The following is a 19,918-nucleotide window of genomic DNA, read 5'->3' as shown; positions in this document are numbered from 1 at the left end:
CACATAAGTTGCCCTTGTTGCAAACAAGGGCAACTTATAAGCTTATAAGTTGCCTTTGTTAAGGGCAACTTTTAATAAATTTACAAAAGTGACCCCCCCCATTGGTGGCACTTATGAAGGGCAACTTATAAGCCCATTTTAAGGCCAACTTATGATGTTTTTTCCTCTAGTGTCTCTTTCTCTTATTTTATGATAGGGCTCGAGAAATAGCCCCATGGGGTTATAAGCTTTGGTATTCGGGAAAAACTAGGGGCAGAAATGGGGTGTTATTGACCGAGAATATTATTGATGATTTAGTGGTCGTGTCCCGAAAGAGTGATCGAATTATGAGTATTAAGCTTGTGATAGGGGATGAAGTTGTAACTATTGTGAGTGCCTATGCACCACAAGCAGGACTAGATGATTCAACTAGACAAGAATTTTGGGAGGAAAGAAGTGGTGCAACGTGTCCCTAGAAGTGAGAAACTGATCATTGGTGGGGATCTCAACGGGCATGTAGGCTCGAGTCGCGATGGATTTGAAAGCATTCATGGTGGTTTTGGGTATGGGGAGCGGAATGAAGCGGGAAATGCTATATTAGATTTTGCATTGGCATATGACTTGGGTATAATGAACACTTGGTTTGAGAAAAGAGACTCTCACCTAGTAACCTATAGGAGTGGAGATAATACGAGTCAGATTGACTTCTTTCTAGTAAGGAATGCTTTGAGACAGTGCTACACCAATTATAAGGTGATTCCGGGTGAGAGTACATCAACCCAACATAGACTTCTGGTACTTGATTTTTGAGGTAGAAGTTATATAAGGAGGAGAAGACCACTAGTAGAGCCTAGGATCAAGTGGTGGAAACTTCAACGGGAGCAACAACTAAAATTCGTTGAAAAGGTGGCAAGTGAAGGTATTTGGGCAGGGGATATGGATTTGGATATAGACTCATTATGGACAAGAATGGAGCACACCATAAAGGGAGTGGCGAAAGAGGTCCTAGGGGAATTTAAAGGAATCATGCCACCAAGTAAGGACACATCTTGGTGGAACAAAGTTGTGCAACAAGCTATAAAGAGCAAACGAGAATGCTATAAGGAGTTGGGGAAATGTAGAAGTGATGAGAACTACGAGAAGTACGAGGAGGCTAAAAGGGAAGCAAAGAAGGCCGTAAGAGAGGCTAGAGCAAAGGTGACTTGGGATCTTTACGCAAGAGTGGATACAAAAGAAAGGGAAAAAGACATCTATAGACTTGCTCGAATGAGAGATAGAAAGACGCGAGACATCAGGAGGATTAAATGGGTGAAAGATGTTGATCAAAAAGTTTTGGTGGGAGATAAGGAAATGAAGGATATATGGAGGTTCTACTTTGATAACTTTTTCAATGGGGATCAAGGGCACGATATTGGGGATACAAATATCCCTCGGGATATGGTTAATCTAGACTTTATGCGAAGAATTCAAAAGAGAGAAGTTAAAATGGCACTGAAAATGGGTCGCAAGAGGGCAGTGGGGCTCGATGGTATACCTATCGAAGTCTGGAGATGTTTGGGAGAGAGAGGGGTTGTATGGTTAACAAATCTTTTCAACAAGATTTGGGGAAGTCATAGGATGCCAGTAGAGTGGAGGAAAAGTACTAACATCCCCTTGTACAAGAATAAGGGGGATGTCCAGGATTGTGCCAACTATCGAGGAATCAAACTAATGATTCATACTATGAAACTTTGGGAGCGGATTATTGAGCAAAGATTGAGGAGGACTGTGAAAATTTTGGAGAACCAGTTTGAATTTATGCCTGGGAGATCGACTATGGAGGCCATTCATATTATAAGGCAACTAATGGAGAATTATCGGGATAAGAAGAAGGATTTACATATGGTTTTCATTGATTTGGAGAAGGCGTATGATAAGGTACCAAGGAAAATTCTTTGGTGGGCATTAAGTAGGAAAGGAATTCCGAAGAAGTATATTGATATCATCAAGGACATGTATGAGGGAGTTAGCACGAGTGTGAGAACTAGTGTTGGTAAGACCGAAAAATTCCCCATTACGATTGGAGTGCATCAAGGTTCCGCACTTAGCCCGTTTCTTTTTGCTATAGTCTTGGACGAATTGGCAAGGTCAATCCAAGATGGTATACCCTGGTGCATGATGTTTGTAGATGATATTATGTTGATTGATGAAACAAAAGAAGGATTGGAAAGTAAGTTAGAGCTATGGAGACAAACTTTGAAATCTCGGGGTTTTAGGCTGAGTAGAACCAAGACGGAATATATGGAGTGTAAGTTTAGTGGAGTTCAAGATAGAGAGACAGGGGGGATTACCTTAGATGGGAAAAGTGTCCAAGGCTCTGAAATATTCCGTTATTTAGGATATATTATCCAAAAGGATGGAGAATTGGATGGCGATGTGACCCATAGAATCAAAGCAGGTTGGTTGAAGTGGAAATGTGCCACAGGGTTCCTATGTGATTCAGGCAAGCCCCAAAGACTGAAGGGAAAGTTTTACCGCACGGCAATTCGACTGGATTTGTTATACGGCATGGAATGCTGGGCAGTGAAACATTGTCACATGCATAAGATGAATGTGGCGGAGATGCGCATGTTACGTTGGATGTGCGGGCATACAAGAAAGGATCGTTTGAGGAATGAGATTATTAGGAAGAAAGTAGGGGTTGCACCGATTGAGTTTAAGATGATGGAAAATCGTTTAAGATGGTTTGGACATGTAAGCAGAAGATCAAGTGAAGCCCCGTTAGGAGGATAGAAGGGTGGCAAAGTGATAGAATTGCAAGGGGTAGGGGAAGACCTAAGAAAACTTGGAGGAAGGTGATTGAGCATGATATGAGCTTTCTTGGGATCGAGGAAAATATGGCGTTGGATAAGACAGAGTGGAGGGAGAGAATATATATTGATGACTTCATTTGACTTATACAGCTTTCATGTTTCTGTTTCTTTCTATTTTTTATTTTTTATTTTATTCATATTTTTATTTTTTTTATTTTATTTTTAAAATTCTTTTAATTCTTTTAATTTTTTTTAATTTACATGCTATTTTGAAATGTACTTATTTTACTTATTCATTTATTTTAAACTTTACTTATTTTTATTATCTCTTACAATATTTCTTCTATAATTTATATACATTTTTCTCTTATCTTACTTTCATTAATTCCACTTTCTCTTCCTTGTTTTTTTATTTTTTTCTTTTAATTCCTGCTCATTTCTGGTTTGATTGGTGACAATGACGATCTCCTACGACGATTCATGTTAGCCGACCTCAAATCATTTTAGGACTAAGGCTTTGTTGTTGTTGTTGTTGTAGTATACATACAATGTGATGCGTGCCTTCCTTAGCTGCTCCCAAACCAATCAAGAGCAAGTACAGGACTCCAAATGTCGCCCCTCCATAGATAGTCCACAACACGTTCGGATCCGCCTTAGATTCAACCAACTAGAATATTCTCTAAGGTTTTATGTGCACTCGGAAAACTCACAATAGTGATAGGCAAGTATTAAATTCTCTCTTGAATTTAATGTGTTAGAATAGTATATTGAATTGCATTATAAATTGTGATCATGAACCACATATTTATAGAGTGGAAATAGAGGAGTTTGAATCCTACTAGGAATCGATTAACTAAAGCCATTAGGATTCTAATTAATTAATAACATTAGAATTCTAGGGATAATCAAATACTAAGTATTTCAGATTTACCTAAAACATCTAATTTCAGTAGAATTAGGAAAACACGATTACTTGACTCTCAAGCAACCTAGCCGGCCAAGGCTTTGCACGTGTGGCCTTGAGCCCATGTTGCTTGGTCGTGCAGCACGCAACCCGCAGCCCACGAATGGGCGCTGCTGCCTTGCTCGGCCCATGCGCGCTGGATGTGGCAGCAAGAAGCACGCGACCCACTCGTTGAGCGTTGCTTCCTTTGCTCGGCCCATGCCTTGCTGCTCCGCGCGGGCTTGCTTGGCGCTGGGCCTTGCGTCTCGCAAGCTCGTTCGTCGAGCGTTTACACGTCGCGCTTCCGATTCATTTCCGATTTCGGATTCGAACAAATATTTACGTTTCCGTTTAATATTTTCGATTCCGGAATTTATTTCCGATGCCGACAATATTTCGGATTCCGGTAATATTTCCATTTCCGGCAATATTTCCGATTCCGGCAATATTTCTATTTCCGATAATATTTTCCAATACGAATCATGTTTCCGTTTCCGGCAACATCTACGACTTGGATAATATTTATATTTCCGTCATGATCCATATTTCCGTTTCCGGCAATATCATCATTTCCGGAGCATTCTATATTTTGCCTTTTGACGATTTCAGCTCCCACTGGAACCGAGATCCGTCGTTTCCGAATGTTCATAAATGGAGTACTTAATGAATAATATATTCACTTAAATACTTGATCCATTCACGTACTATTTGTGTGACCCTACGGGTTCAGCCAAGAGTAAGCTGTGGATAAATATTATTAATTCCACTTGAACTGAAGCGGCCTCTAGCTAGGCATTCAGCTCACTTGATCTCACTGAATTTATTAACTTGTTTAATTAACGCTGAACCGCAATTATTAGACTTAGCATTGAATGCATACTTGGACCAAGGGCATTATTTCCTTCAGTCTTCCACTTGTCCTTAGGGAAGTGTGCATTGCCTAATTCCTTTGTCGCTTGATGCCTGCTCATGAACATAAGGTAAGAGTAGTCATCCTTATTATGTCTAGAGGTAATTCTCGGTTTCAGAGTTCAACTGATCAAATAAAACAGATAATCATAGCCTATGATTCATCTGAGCACGGCCATGTATTTTTCAGTTTCTAGCACTCCGAGTGGCCATGTACAACTTTCAGCATCTCGTCTCGATTTATGGGAGGACAATCCCAATCTTGTGATCTTGAGGTTAGACTTCGTTTGATAGGTGATTACCTGAGCGTAGCCGTTATAGTCTCCTTTTACGGTGCGACGCTTGACAACGTCAAAGTAACCAGTTCTCAAACAAGTAATCTCAAATCACTCAGGTATTGAGGATTAGTGTCTAATAATGTAATGAAATTTACTTATGACAGATTTTCATCTCTTACAGTAAAGTTTCATAGGTTTTTACGATACTAATCTTCTTAAGTAAGTATCTATGCAAATGATTGCGACATTGCCATGTCCACATAGTTCAAGAAACAGAACTACTAGTCATCTTGCATTTTAACCGTCTAGCGTTTTCTATGCGTCCATGTTTATAGAAAACTTCCGACCAGGGACCATTTTCAACTTTTGACATTAAAGTTTACTTGATAGACATTTCTTAGTCACAGGACTGGTCTTGACAGTCTATCTTGAATATATCATCAAATTGAAAGGACTCATCATTTAATAAACCACGAAATTAGATGGAAAAATGAATTATATTCATTTATATGAATGGTTAACCAAAACGTTTTACAAAGTATTAAACTCTAAAACTTAAAAAAAAATTATTAAGGACATCAAAGCCATTTTCCAACATGCTTGATTCCCATAGCTGCAGTGTGCGAGTTGTGCTTCGCTTGCGGCAGAGGTTTAGTTAATGGATCTGAGATATTGTCATCAGTTCCAATCTTGCTTATCTCGATTTCTTTTCTTTTAACGAACTCTCGTAGAAGGTGAAATCTACAAAGTACATGCTTGACTCTCTGGTGGTGTCTAGGCTCCTTTGCCTGTGCAATAGCTCTATTATTGTCACAATATAGAGCTATTGGCCCTTTAATGGAGGGGACTACACCAAGTTCACCTATGAACTTCCTTAGCCAAATAGCTTCCTTTGCTGCTTCATGTGCAGCAATCTACTCCGCTTCATTTGTAGAATCCGCAATGGTACTCTATTTAGCACTTTTCCAGCTTACTGCACCTCCGTTGAGGCAGAAGACAAACCCAAACTCTGATCTGAAATCATATTGGAAACTTGCGTCCGTATAGCCTTTAACAATTAATTCATCATCTCCACCATAGACCAGGAAATCATCTTTGTGCCTTTTCAAGTACTTCAGAATATTCTTGGCAGCAGTCCAATGTGCCTCTCCTGGGTCTGACTGGTATCTGCTCGTAGCACTGAGTGCATACGCAACACCCAGGCGTGTACATATCATAGCATACATTATTGAACCAATCAATGATGCATATGGAATCCCACTCATTCGTCTACTCTCATCCAGTGTTTTTGGGCACTAAGTCTTGCTTAGAGTCATTCCATGTGACATGGGTAGGTAGCCTTGCTTGGAGTCTGCCATCTTGAACCTTTCAAGCACCTTATTTATATAAGTGCTTTGACTAAGTCCAATCATCCTTTTAGATCTATCTCTGTAGATCTTGATGCCCAGTATGTACTGTGCCTCTCCTAGATCCTTCATCGAAAAATATTTCCCAAGCCAAATCTTGACAGAATTCAACATAGGAATGTCATTTTCGATAAGTAATATGTCGTCGACATATAATACTAGAAAAGAATTTTTCCTCCCAATGACCTTCTTGTATACACAAGATTCGTCTGCGTTCTTGATGAAACCAAAGTCACTGACTGCTTCATCAAAACGTATATTCCAGCTCCTTGATGCTTACTTCAATCCATAAATGGATTTCTTAAGCTTGCATACCTTTTTAGCATTCTTTAGATCCTCAAAACCTTCAGGTTATGTCATAATCACAATTTCTATTAAAACGCCGTTTAAGAAAGCGGTTTTGACATCCATCTTCCATATTTCGTAATCGTAAAATGCAACGATTACTAACATTATTCGAATAGACTTTAGCATTGCAACTGGTGAAAAGGTTTCATCGTAATCCACCGTGGACTTGCCTGTGTCATTTTGCAACCAATCTAGCTTTGAAAACTTCTAGTTTCCCATCCTTATCCTTTTTCAGTTTGGAAACCATTTGCTTCCTATGGCTTGGTAGCCATCTGGCAAATCGACCAAATCCCAAACTTGGTTTTCAGACATGGAGTCTAATTCAGATTGCATGGCTTCTTGCTAATTCTTGGAGTTAGGGCTCGTCATAGCTTGTTTATAAGTCGCAGGCTCATCGCTTTCCAGCAATAGTATTTCATGGCTCTCATTCGTCAAAATACCTATGTATCTTTCTGGTTGAGACCTATATCCCTGCGATTTACGCGGGGTTACATTTCTAGTTGGTTCTTGATTCTCACCAGATACTTCTAAAGATCTCTGAGTTTAAACCTGAATGTCATCTTGATCGTTCTCTAGAGTTTGTTGTTCGACTCGAATTTCTTCGTGGTCTACTTTTCTCCCACTTGTCATTTTGGAAATGTAATTTCTTTCCAAAAAGATACCATCTCGAGCAACAAACACCTTGTTCTCAGATGTATTGTAGAAGTAATACCCCTTTGTTTCCTTTGGGTAGCCCACAAGGATACATTTGTCAGATTTCGGTTGAAGTTTGTCTGAAATTAATCGTTTTACATATACTTCACAACCCCAAATCTTAAGAAAAGACACTTTTGGAGTCTTTCCAAACCATAACTCATATGGAGTCTTTTCGACAGCTTTAAACGAAGCCCTATTTAGTGTGAGTGCAGCTGTCTTTAGTGCATGTCCCCAAAATTCTATTGGAAGTTCGGCCTGACCCATCATTGATCGAACCATGTCTAGCAAGGTACTGTTCCTCCGTTCTGACACATTGTTCCATTGAGGTGTTCCAGGAGGAGTCAATTTTGACAAGATTCCACAATCTTCCAGATGGTCATCAAATTCATAGCTCAGGTATTCACCGCCTCTATCATACTGCAGTGCTTTAATCTTCTTTCCTAGTTGATTCTCTACTTCACTCTGAGATTCCTTGAATTTGTCAAAGGACTCAGACTTATGCTTCATTAGGTAGACATAACCATATCTACTGAAGTCGTTAGTGAAAGTGATAAAGTAGCTGAAACCACCTCTAGCATTTGAACTCATTGGTCCACATACATCTGTATGGATTAAACCCAATAGATCAATTTCTCTTTCTCCAACTTTAGAGAAAGGTTGCTTTGTCATTTTGCCAAGTAAGCATGATTCGTATTTACTAAAATCCTCTAAGTCCTATGGTTATAGAATTCCTTCCTTTTGAAGTTTTTCTATGTGTTTCATGTTAATATGGCCTAATCATTCTTTTGGGCCTTTTTGGTATTTATGTTATAAACTTGTTTGTCTTGATCTAGCACATAAAGTCCATTGACTAATCTAGCAGATCCATAAGAAATCTCTTTAAAATAAAACGAGCAACTATTGTCTTTTATTATAAAGCTAAATCCCTTAGCATCTAAGGAAGAAACAAAAATGATGTTTTTAGTAAGACTTGGAACATGGAAACACTCTTCCAGTTCCAAAACTAGCCCAGAGGGCAACGACAAATAATAAGTTCCTACAGCTAATGCAGCAATCCTTGCTCCATTTCCCACTCGTAGGTCGACTTCACCCTTGCTTAACCTTCTACTTCTTCTTTGTCCCTGTGAATTGGAACATAAGTGTGAGCCACAACCTGTATCTAATACCCAAGAAGTTGAATTTGCAAGTATACAGTCTATAACGAAAATACCTGAAGATGGAACGACCGTTCCGTTCTTCTGATCTTCCTTAAACTTCAAGCAATCTCTCTTCCAATGCCCCTTCTTCTTACAGTAGAAGCATTCAGATTCAGAAGTGGGTTGGATCACCTTCTTCTTTTCGGACTTGGTGCCGCCATTTTTCTTAGTTGGGCTAGCTTTCTTGCCACCTTTCTTAGCATTCCTCTTCTTGCCAGATTTCTTGAACTTGCCCCCACGCACCATAAGCACATCTTGCTTATCACTTTTGAGCGCCTTTTAAGGGATCTTTAGCATACCATGAAGCTCAATGAGTGATTTGTCCAGACTATTCATGCTGTATTTCAGCTTGAACTGATCATACCCGCTATGAAGAGAATGGAGGATGGTGCCTACAACCATTTCTTGAGAGAACTGCTGATCCAGCCGACTCATATTCTCAATTAATCCAATCATATTGAGAACATGTGGACTTACGAGCTCGCCCTTCTTGAGCTTGGTGTCAAGAATTTGCCTATGAGTCTCGAATCTTTCGACTCGAGCCAGATCTTGGAACATGTTCTTTAACTCAATGATGATCGTGAAATCATCTGAGTTGATGAACGTTTTCTGTAGATCTGCAATCATGATTGCAAGCATTAGACATTTCACATCCTTGTTGGCATCAATCCAACGATTGAGGGTTGCCTGAATGACCCCTTCGCCTGCGGCTTTGGGCATCACCTCTTCCAGATACTCCTTTTCTTCCTGCATAAGAACTATTTGCAAGTTCCTTTGGCAGTCAAGGAAGTTTTTCCCGCTCAACTTCTCCTTTTAAGGAATTGAACGAATGTTGAATGAATTGTTGTTTGCCATAATTAAAACTACAATTGAAAAAGAATAAACAAATAAATAATCATTCACAGTTTCTCTTAATAAACTTAAATTCTAGCATTCATGCATAATTCAATATTTATTAAGCATTTTATTCTAGTTTTTGTGTTCAGACAGGTGTGAATAAAATGAATCCAAGATCCTTAAATCATTGAAGAATTAAGCACATTATGTATTTAGACTCAATTCTAAAATATTTTAGGTAAGCAAATCCTTTGCTAATAGTCTAGAAACTACTCTTGGTTGATAGGTACGTCTAAGAACTTATTAGGTAAACCTATCTCATTTGCCACGACATAAAAGGACTCCTTACTTATATCGTTGAGTTTCACCAAAACTAACATGTACTCACAATTATTTGTGTACCGTACCCCTTTAGGATAAAAAAGTAACACCTCGCTATGGCGGAAAACTATTACTTAGATTGATGTAAAGGTTATCCAAGTAAGTGTTATTTTGGCATGGCACATTTTAACTCAATTTTTAAAGTTTGGAACTTAAGGCTCTTACTATGTTGGTTAGATTTTAAGTGAACTAAAATCCTTAATCATGAAACATAATCAAGCCATAATCTCATGCATAATTAAGACATATTTAAAGCAATAAATAACTTAAAGCATGCATAAGATTTAAATGTGATTTAGTATAGCCCGAGTTCATCTTGAAGCTTCAACTTCAAACTCCGTCTTTGAAAATGGATTGGAAACTCCATCTTGAATTTCACGATGGGAGGCGCCATTTTCTTTAAATAGGATATGCTATAATTAAAACTAATTACAACTATTTGATGGTACGCATACCATATTTAAAATTAAAAAACTTTGGTGCATTAGACCAATTTTACATTCAAATTAATGGTACGCAAACCATATTTTTTATTCTATTTGGGCCATACTAGTCACTTTCCATAACCTGCAAAATAATACATTTACAATATACCATTCACCCATTCATTTATCAATGAATGGCCCACATAGCAAGTTAGTAGAAAAAATCATGCATCACATAAACATTTGCAGCAACTAATTAAAGGTTCCAACAATCTACAAATTATTCAACCTTATTAGTTCTAATCGAGTTGTTTTAACCTTAAAGGAATGTAGACCTAATCAAGAGTTTAATGGATAAAAGCTCCCACTAAAACCAAGAATTTACATGCTTTACAAATTTTAAACATAAAATTGTATTTCCTAGTCCAACCGGAAACTTACAAATTTAATTAAAATTTAAAGCTCATATAAAATAATATTAAATCCCTTAATTTTATTTTCAGTTGATTAAATTTTATCAAGGTTTTAATTTTAGTAAAATAATTAGTATAAAACAATTTATAATAATTAAATTAATTAAAATTAAATTCCGAGAAAAAATTAAATTACGAAATTAAATTTAATTAAAATCGTTTTCAACTGAAACATTAAAAAAATGGCCCAAATGTGCCAAGGCAAGGCCATAGGCCGAAGCCCATGCCCCGCTCAAGCACCAACGCCGCAGCGCCCATGGGCCGCGTGCACAAGGCAGCGCCCAGGGCCTTCATTACTGCTGGCCGAGTGATGCACCACAGCAGCGCACCAGCCTCGTGCTGTGCCTGCTGCCTGCTTCTTTCTACTTACGCGCTGGGCAGGGGCTTGCCCAGCGGCACGCGAGCTCCCTTGCTCGTTGTGCTGCTGCCTTGCCTCGTGCCTTGTGCTACGATGCATCGTCGCCCTTTTTGTCGACCACCCGCACAACACACACCGCACAGAGCCTAGGAAGAGAATTCTAGAACAATTGAGAAGGAAACAAAGAAAAGAAAAACCCCATACCCAATTCACTCACTCACTCATTTTCCTCCTCACTCTCTCGCCCTGACCCCCCTCTCACCTCGGCTACTCCGCTCCTCTGACCACCGACGAACATCGCCGTTCCTCCCCGCCAGTGTCGCGTCGTTGTTAATCGTTGTTGTTTTTGTCATGTTGTTGATGTTTTGTTTATGTCTCACCTCATCCCACTTCTCTCGATGTTGCTCCACGCCACCCCCAATGGTGGTTGTCGTTATTTGCTCACCATCACCTCTACTCTTCATAAAAATTGGGTAATTTCTTCGCTAGATTTATTTTAATAAATTTTTATTCAAAAATCCCAAACCCTAACCAACTATATTTCTCTCTCCTCTGGTCATGGTGGCGCATTGCCGCCCCCGCCCTTATCTGCGGTGTGTGTTACCGCCGACGGACCTTACTTGTTGATCAATGGTGGTTGTTGCTGTCGTTCTCCTCCTTCTCCCTATCTCTGAGTGAGCGACTATTGTTGCCACCGTCGGCGCCTCCTTCCCTTTGTTGCTACCTCCGGCGACTCTGCTCCCCTGTCGTCGCTACTCCTGTTGCCTTTGTTGTTGATTGGGTGTTGCTCCTGTTGTTGGTCCCTGCTCGTGCGTCGATCTCGTTATGGGTATGATCTTAATCCACTAAGCTTTTCACCTATGCTTGTTTGGCCCAATTAATTAGATTGTAAATGTCATGCGGAATTTAAAATTTCATTGGTTTATTATTTGACAATATAGAAATGATTTTTATTCTATAATTTGGTAAAATTTAATCATATGAAAACAAATTTCAGTTTATCATTTCTAACGATTCCTAAACTATATAACTAAGCTTTTATAAGTTTGTTTAATAATTATTAAATGGTGTTATAAAGTAATATTAAAAAAATTAATTATCATGGTAATATAGTTTTCAAATCCATGTTTAGACTTTAAATAAAGTAAGACATGTTCTATAAAAATGAATTTCAATACTAGTTAAAGAGATTGAATATTCAATTAAGTTTATGGTTAGTTTAGAATGAGATTCGAAAGAGTCAAAAGAAAGATTTCTAAGAGATTTCGATTTAGTTTTAATTCGATTAAAAGTGAATGGTTTATTGATTTGTGACATAATTTGTTGGGTTGTATTATTGGAGGTCGATTAAAGAAAATTGAATTGTGGAGTGTAAGCGAAGGATGATGATCGAACGAGTAGTCATTGGAACTTAGGTGCTTGGTGATTCAAGGTACACATTGTCCAACAATTTTCGATGTTTGAAACTATATTTTGTGTTTTAAGTGTGATGAAGTATTAGTTATGTTATGCAAAATATGCAAATGTATTCCGAAATGTGATTTACAATTGAATTTATAATGCTTGGTGAATTTCTATTTATTTAATAAAATGGTTATTGATTTGATTTTTTAATTCAAGAAATGAAACGGTTTTGAATTTGGAAACGCTTGTGAGTTGTGAGTTGTGAGTTAGGATGTGTGTTATGGGAATAGAATCTATCGAGAATATTGCAGGTTGAGTTTGTGAAAAAAAAGGAAATGTTGTGAAACACTACCTTAATATTTGGACGTTTTATGAAATACTACCTTATAAAAACTTTTTTATATTTTCCTACCTTATAAGTTTGATATGTTTATTAAAACTATCTTGTAACAGAAAACGTTAAATCTCTCCATTTGTGGGCCCCACCCCAACGACTTTATTCCATTTCACTTTCCTCTTTCTCAATCTCTATTTTCTACTTCTCTTTCTCAATCTCAATCTTTGTTCTCTACTCCTCTTTCTCAATTTTTGTCCACTCATTTCTCAATCGTTGTCCAGCTTTCTCTGACATATCCATCAACATCATCTTCACCACCTCCATTGCGGTCCCACAGCTCGGATTTTCTCGTGTTTCACTTATCTTACAAGTCAGTAAATCTGAAGAACCACTTACTTGAAGGTGGAGATGAATCAAAATTGGAGTCTGCAATAAAAAAGAGGATTAGGGAATTTCTGAATATCAGTGAAGATGATTATTCTGTTGGTTTGACAGCAAACAGAACATCAACTTTCAGATTAGTTGCAGAATCATTCCCTTTTGGGTATTGTAAGAAGCTACTCACTGTTTATGATCAAGACAGTGAGGCAGTTGAAGCAATGACTAATAGCTCAAAAAAGAGAGGAGCACAAGCAATGGCAGCTGAGTTTACCTGGCCAAGGTTACGGATTCACTCATCAAAACTGAGGAGTATGATTACAAGTTAAAGATTGATCAGGAAAAAAAGAGGGCTTTTTGTTCAGGGGCTAGATTCTCTTACTAGTGGATGAAAGTGGCACGAGGATATGGATGGGATGTTCTGCTTGATGCATGTGCTGTAGGACCAAAAGACATGGATAGTTTGGGACTCTCAATCTTCTAACCAGATTTCTTAATTTGCTCCTTTTACAAGGTTGTTGGGGGAAAACCATTTGGATTTGGGTGTCTTTTGTAAAGAAATAGGCTATTTCGAACCTGGAAAGTTCAACAACGGCTGGAATTGTAAGTATTTTTTCAGCAAGGAAGTTGTTTTATCTTCCTGATGAGTCTTCTGGTACTGAAACTGAGTTTGAACAAGAGCTTGAGTTAGGTTCTTCATCATCCAATTCATTCTCAGGTCCAATACCTATCCAAGCACCAAGAATGGAAAAGGGGGAGTCCTCTACTAGAGTGAAGATCAATGGAGAAAAAGTTTCAGAAATTGAAAAAATTGATGAAGCTGGTAATCTTTTTGTTGAGAGGCGAAACACAATAATCAACGGAAAAAGGAACTCCCCAGTTGAATGTAGGTGCTTAGATCATATTAATGCATTAGGTCTCTCACTTGTAAATAGCATAAGCAGGTACCTTGTCAATTGGCTCATTAATGGGTTGACAAAGTTTCAACATCCTAATGCAGATAGAAAAGTTCCCTTAGTAAAAATATATGGACCGAAGATAAAGTTTGACCGAGGACCAACTTTGGCTTTCAATGTGTTTGATTGGAAATGCAAAAAGGTTGAGCCAATTCCAATACAGAAGCTTGCTGATAGGAAAAACATATCTTTAAGCTATGGGTTTCTGCATCATATATGGTTCCCAGAAAAGTATGAACGGGAAAAGGTTAAAGTTCTTGAGAAGAGAAGATGTGAGCGGACAAAGATTGATAAAGAGGAGCAGAGAACAAAGATTTAGATTGAGATTGAGAAAGAGAAGTAGAAAACAGAGATTGCGAAAGAGGAAAAAGAAATGGAATAAATTCATTGGGATGGGGCCCACAAACGGAGAGATTTAACGTTTTCTGTTACAAGGTAGTGTTACTAAAACATATCAAACTTATAAGGTAGGAAAATATAAAAAAAAAATTATAAGGTAGTAATTCACAAAACGTCCAAACATTAAGGTAGTGTTTCACAAAATTTCCTAAATTAGTATATATATCATGGTTAATAGTGAGAATACGTGAATGAGCCTAAAGGGTTAAGGAATGTCTTCAAAAACGTTTATGGGTAAGTAAGGTTTTGTAAACCGTGAAAGTAATTTTATCCCGGTTCCTAAGACAATGAAAGATTTAATTAATAAGAGGTACAAACTAAAAGTTAGTGCAAATAAATGTAATATTGAAAACGATCTTAAAAGAGTTGTTTTCAAAGAAGATTTTTATCTTAACAGAATTATTTTCAAGGAAGATATCTGAATTTTCTGAATTTTATTTACTTTGAATTCTTAAAGTCACAGACTTTCCTTTCATTAAATTGTGATTTATGGGATGAAATTAGTTTTGATTCCTTTTAAAGATCTTTAACGAATATTAGTAATAGAACAACCATAATTGAAATGTTTTCACTTGTAAAAGTGTTTTCTTGAATAACAATGATCTTTGCAAAATAATGAATTCTTTAATGAAGTTTCATAAAATGATTTTGTTATAAATAACGATGAAATGATTTGAATTAACAATTAAACTATAGCCTCTTAAACTAGTTAACTTGAAAGAAACTAATAGTTAATCACTTATTCAATAAGATTGTTTTAATATTAAGAGTTGTTTAAATGTTTTATAAAATACATTTCAGGCACACTAAGCTCACTTAGAAAACTCAATAGCCAAAGATGATAGAATGGATTTGGATTCGAGGAAAGCATAATCTATTAATAACGTTAGGATCTTAAATGAGTATCATTTACTAACAGTCAATTAGTGGTTAATGGTCTAAGAGTATAACTAAGGATAAGGAGTGATTCTAAGTTAAGGAGAAGTTAAGGAGAATAAAGTTTGAATCATAGGACGAGTCTAATTAATATTTCACTTAAAGTCAAATGAATTTATTCCTAAGGAGTTTAATCTGGAAATAGTTAATAAGAATGTATGTCTCAACTAGGTCAATATGCATGGTTGGATTAGTGTAAGACAAGTCTCGAGGATGATTAATCAAGGTAAAGAGCTATGTTAATTTATGAAGATTTGGGAGACCATAAGGCATACGTTAGTGTCTGATTTTGTGGTTTAAGGTTGAGGAACTGTCTTAAATGAAACTTTTGAGGTCGATTTAGTAATTGTATTTTTGGTGTCCTCCTATAGAATAATGTATCATACCCTCATTCACAATAGAATTAATAACAACATCTTGCCTTAAATAAATCAAGAATAATTATATCATAACTGCCAATTTGGAAAAAAATTAAATATATTCAATCATCTTTATGATAAAGCTAAATTTGGGGAATAATAACAATTAATCCATAATTCGTGTCAATCACCACTTGAGAAGCCAAAAATAAGTAGCATTTGTTTACTATATAAACTTAACCCCCTCCCCATCCTAATCACTCAAAACAAAATATATGTTTCGCTCCCCTTTATGTGATCTCTAATATCATGTTATAGCATTATTATTAGTTGTAGTCGAATAGCTACTAATTATACAAATACAATATCACTTTCTTTTATAGCTACGATCTTACTTAATATTTTCAAATTGTTTATTAATTCGTAATAACTAATCAAGTTCTTTATTTTTCTGTCACATTATAATCTACATTTCTGCTACATTTTTTTAATCATATGTTATTGTTAAAGCACTGATGCAACGAAAATTGTATCATTCTCATCCATCATAATGCATGAAATTGTTAAAAAAAAAAAAAAAAAAAAAAAAAAAAAAAAAAAAAAAAAAAAAAAAAAAAAAAAACTTAATGTACTCCGTAGTACTGAATTTTTTATGACTTATTACTACAAGAAACACCTTTCAAAAGATATTGACAACCTGACATTTTTTTTCTTTGATAGTAGTGTCAATCTATCATCTATAAAACCAGAAAAAATATATGACCAAAGAATTACGCTTTTCATAAAAAAAAAATTATTTATTTATTTTTTAAACCAAACCGTGATGAATAACATGCATAACTTTTATTTGACAATAAAAATCACGAACAAATTAGATTGTGATATTTTTAACAATTTTCCTAACTTTTCGACCATGCATTTGTGATAAAATATTTCAATAGGTATTAAACCATTTGTTAAAATATATAATTTCTTAAGAAAAATAATGAGGTATTCATTCTACGATAAATAAATATTGATTTACTAAAGTTAATTTACATGCATTTTAAAACTCACGCACGCATCCCGTACATGAAATATTAGTAACTCAACAAGACAACAACTATACGCCGCTCAAAAAAATAAAGAGAACAACTATATCTCTAATAATATCTTGCCCTACTTGTGAGACTTGACTTTTCCGATTAGAAAAGGTTAATGTGTGTCATTTTCATCCGTAATTACTAAATTGGTAATTTATTAAAACTCTAGGAAAGTATAACATCTTTTTCGTAAATATTACAACTTGTCTTAACTATTTGTACGACATATGTATTTGAATAGTCTTATGAGTGCTCGTTTATCGGCATTATTCTATTTACTTGTGACCGCCTTAGATCCATTCAATAATGACCTATTTTAAAGTGACTTTTTTAATGACTCGATACCCTTTTGACTCGCACCGATTCAGATCCGGCCCGTACAATATTAACCAGGTGTATCCACAATGACATTAATTGTAGCGGTAAATCTGAACCTGTATCCCACCTAAAAAGTGCAGACACGCGGTTAGAATATGTCCCATGTCGAACACGTGTACGTTGTATACAGATGCTCAATAGACACTCAAAAATATGTCTCTATTTATTTTTGATATATTAGGCCATGGGCCTAGAGCTGTCAAAACAGGTCATCGGGTCGGGTTTGGGTCGGGTCATCGTGGGTTTCGGGTCATGATCAGGTCGGGTCGTGTCGGGTCAATATTTCATTTGGGTTGAGTTCGGATTCGGTCGGGTCGATTTCAGGTCGGGTCATATCGGGTTTTTTCCTATCCTGGGTTCAGGTCGGGTTCGAGTCGGGTCACATTTCGGTCAGGTTTGATTTCGGGTTCGGGTCTTATCGGGTCGGGTTTAAGTCGGTTTGTAGCAGATAATTTCGGGTTCGGGTCTTATCGAGTCGGGTTTAAGTCGGTTTGCAACACAGTTATTTTCGGGTTCGGGTCTTAGTTTGGATCGGATAATAATCAGATCAAATAGAATTCAGATCGGGTCACTCTCAGGGACGGGTCAAACTCGGGTCTGATAATTAACCTATACATTTTAAGGATTTTATATTCTAAAAAATTTTGTTTAACTTATTTTAGAGTTAAAATTTTCAATATTTGGCAATAAATAATTAAAATAAATATATCAATGAAGTTAATATTTGGTCGTGTCATTGATAACTCGGGTAAATCGAGTAGCGGGTTCTCACAGGTCGGGTCAATAGCAGGTTTCATCGAGTTAAAATCGGTTCCGGGTTGACATCGGGTCGGGTATCAAATCGGGTTCGGGTCATTGTTCGGTCGGGTCAGTTCGGTTATCGGTCATTTTCGGGTCGGGTGTCGGGTTCGGGTTCGGGTGTTACAACATCGGGTTAAAATCGGTTATCGGTTTTTTCGGGTCGGGTACAGGTCGGGTTTCGGATTACCTGTTTTACCTTAATTTCGGGTCATGGTCGGTTACGGATTCGGTCGGTTCAGGTCGGGTTTTCGTGTCGGGTCAGTTTTTGACAGCACTACATGGGCCCGTACACATCGAGTACGTAACTACGTTGTGGACTCTTATTTGACACATACCAAATATGCAATAACATTTTTTTTCCCTTCTGATTTTTTAATTTTTTTTCTACATTTTCAGTGTGATTCGATAATTGGTTTGACTGACATGTTTAAGTAGTTGCTTTGTATAATTTGAATGATACTATGGTGTCAATTTGTCAATTTGTGTAAAGTAGCTTTATTTTCTTATTAAATGTTGTTCAAGATTATATTGCCTTTTGCATTACATTAAAATGATCGAAGTGGTTATATATATTGTACTTATATGCAGTTATGCACCTACAATAATGACTAAAAGTTAGAATAGAGAAGAATGAAGATGATTCATTCACAAGAATCACAACGTATACCAAAGAGAGTAGAGACCCATACTGACATAACCCGACTCATTTATTACTTGTCAATTCCAAGTATAATTGTTATAAACCTCCCACCAAATTTTATGTCCCCATTGGATATGGAGAATTTTTTTTATAATTTGTCGATATAAGTTAGGGTGAATTTTATTCACCTGATTTTCACTTATTTTTTAATGAACTTATCTTATCTGAACTCAAATAAACTTATTTTATTTAGGGTGATGATAAAGGTCGCAAATTGCGACAACTTTCATTTGTCGCAATCTTACGTGTCGCATTTTAATTGGTCCATATAGGCGCCACGTAGACTATGCGTCATCAGAATATTTTTACTATCAATGCAATATTTTTACTATAAAAATAAATAAATAAGGTAATCGATATTGTGAATATAATGATATGGCTTACCCTAATACGGGTGCCCGGAATCATATACATAATAATATCGTACAGTAGTACAATTACGAGTATACCCTTAGTATCCTCTATTATACCCCCTCAATCTGTGCAGGGGGAACCACGTGCAGATTGGATCTTAAAAACTCAAAACGCTGACCTGACAAACCTTTCGTAAAAATGTCAGCGATTTGTAACTCAGTAGGGACATAACGTACAACTAAATCACCATGAGCAACATGCTTCAGAACGAAATGATAATCTATTTTGATATGCTTGCTACGATCATGCTGAACTGGATTCACCGCAAGATAATACTCCCTCCGTTCCTAAATAAGTGTCACTTTTCCATTTTTGGCGTTCCCTTATAAGTGTCACATTTCTATTTTTGAACATGTATTTTTCCCACTTTTCCATACACTTTTCACACTTTTCCATACACTTTTCTATAAATCATAATTACTTTTACTTACACATTCTACACTTTTTCCACTTTTCAATCCCCATATACACTTTTATTTGTACTTTATTCAATTAAACAATTATCTACTTTATCCTTTCCCCAAAAAAAACATTCATAATCATTAACTCTTACACACTTTACAATTTTCTTAAGTACCGTGCCGAGGCCCAAAAATGACACTTATTTAGGAACGGAGGGAGTATATAATATCAGGTCTTGTCATAGTCAAGTACTGTAAATTCCCAACCATACTGCGATACTCAGTAGGATCAGATAATAAATCACCGTCTGTAATAGAAAGTGTGGTGCGACTAGAAAGAGGGGTACGCACA

At 36.7% G+C, this 19,918-nt stretch overlaps 1 pseudogene; it reads left to right on the top strand.

Moving 5' to 3' along the window:
- Positions 1-399: 399 nt before the first annotated feature.
- Positions 400-18,632, top strand: LOC130471912 (uncharacterized; annotated as a pseudogene).
- The last annotated feature ends 1,286 nt before the right edge of the window (positions 18,633-19,918 follow it).

The sequence above is a fragment of the Spinacia oleracea genome, chromosome 4 (assembly GCF_020520425.1).
Source record: "Spinacia oleracea cultivar Varoflay chromosome 4, BTI_SOV_V1, whole genome shotgun sequence".
Classification (NCBI taxonomy): Eukaryota; Viridiplantae; Streptophyta; class Magnoliopsida; order Caryophyllales; family Amaranthaceae; genus Spinacia; species Spinacia oleracea.
Note: the sequence above shows the minus strand (reverse complement) of the source record. Positions and strands in the feature narration are given on the sequence as shown.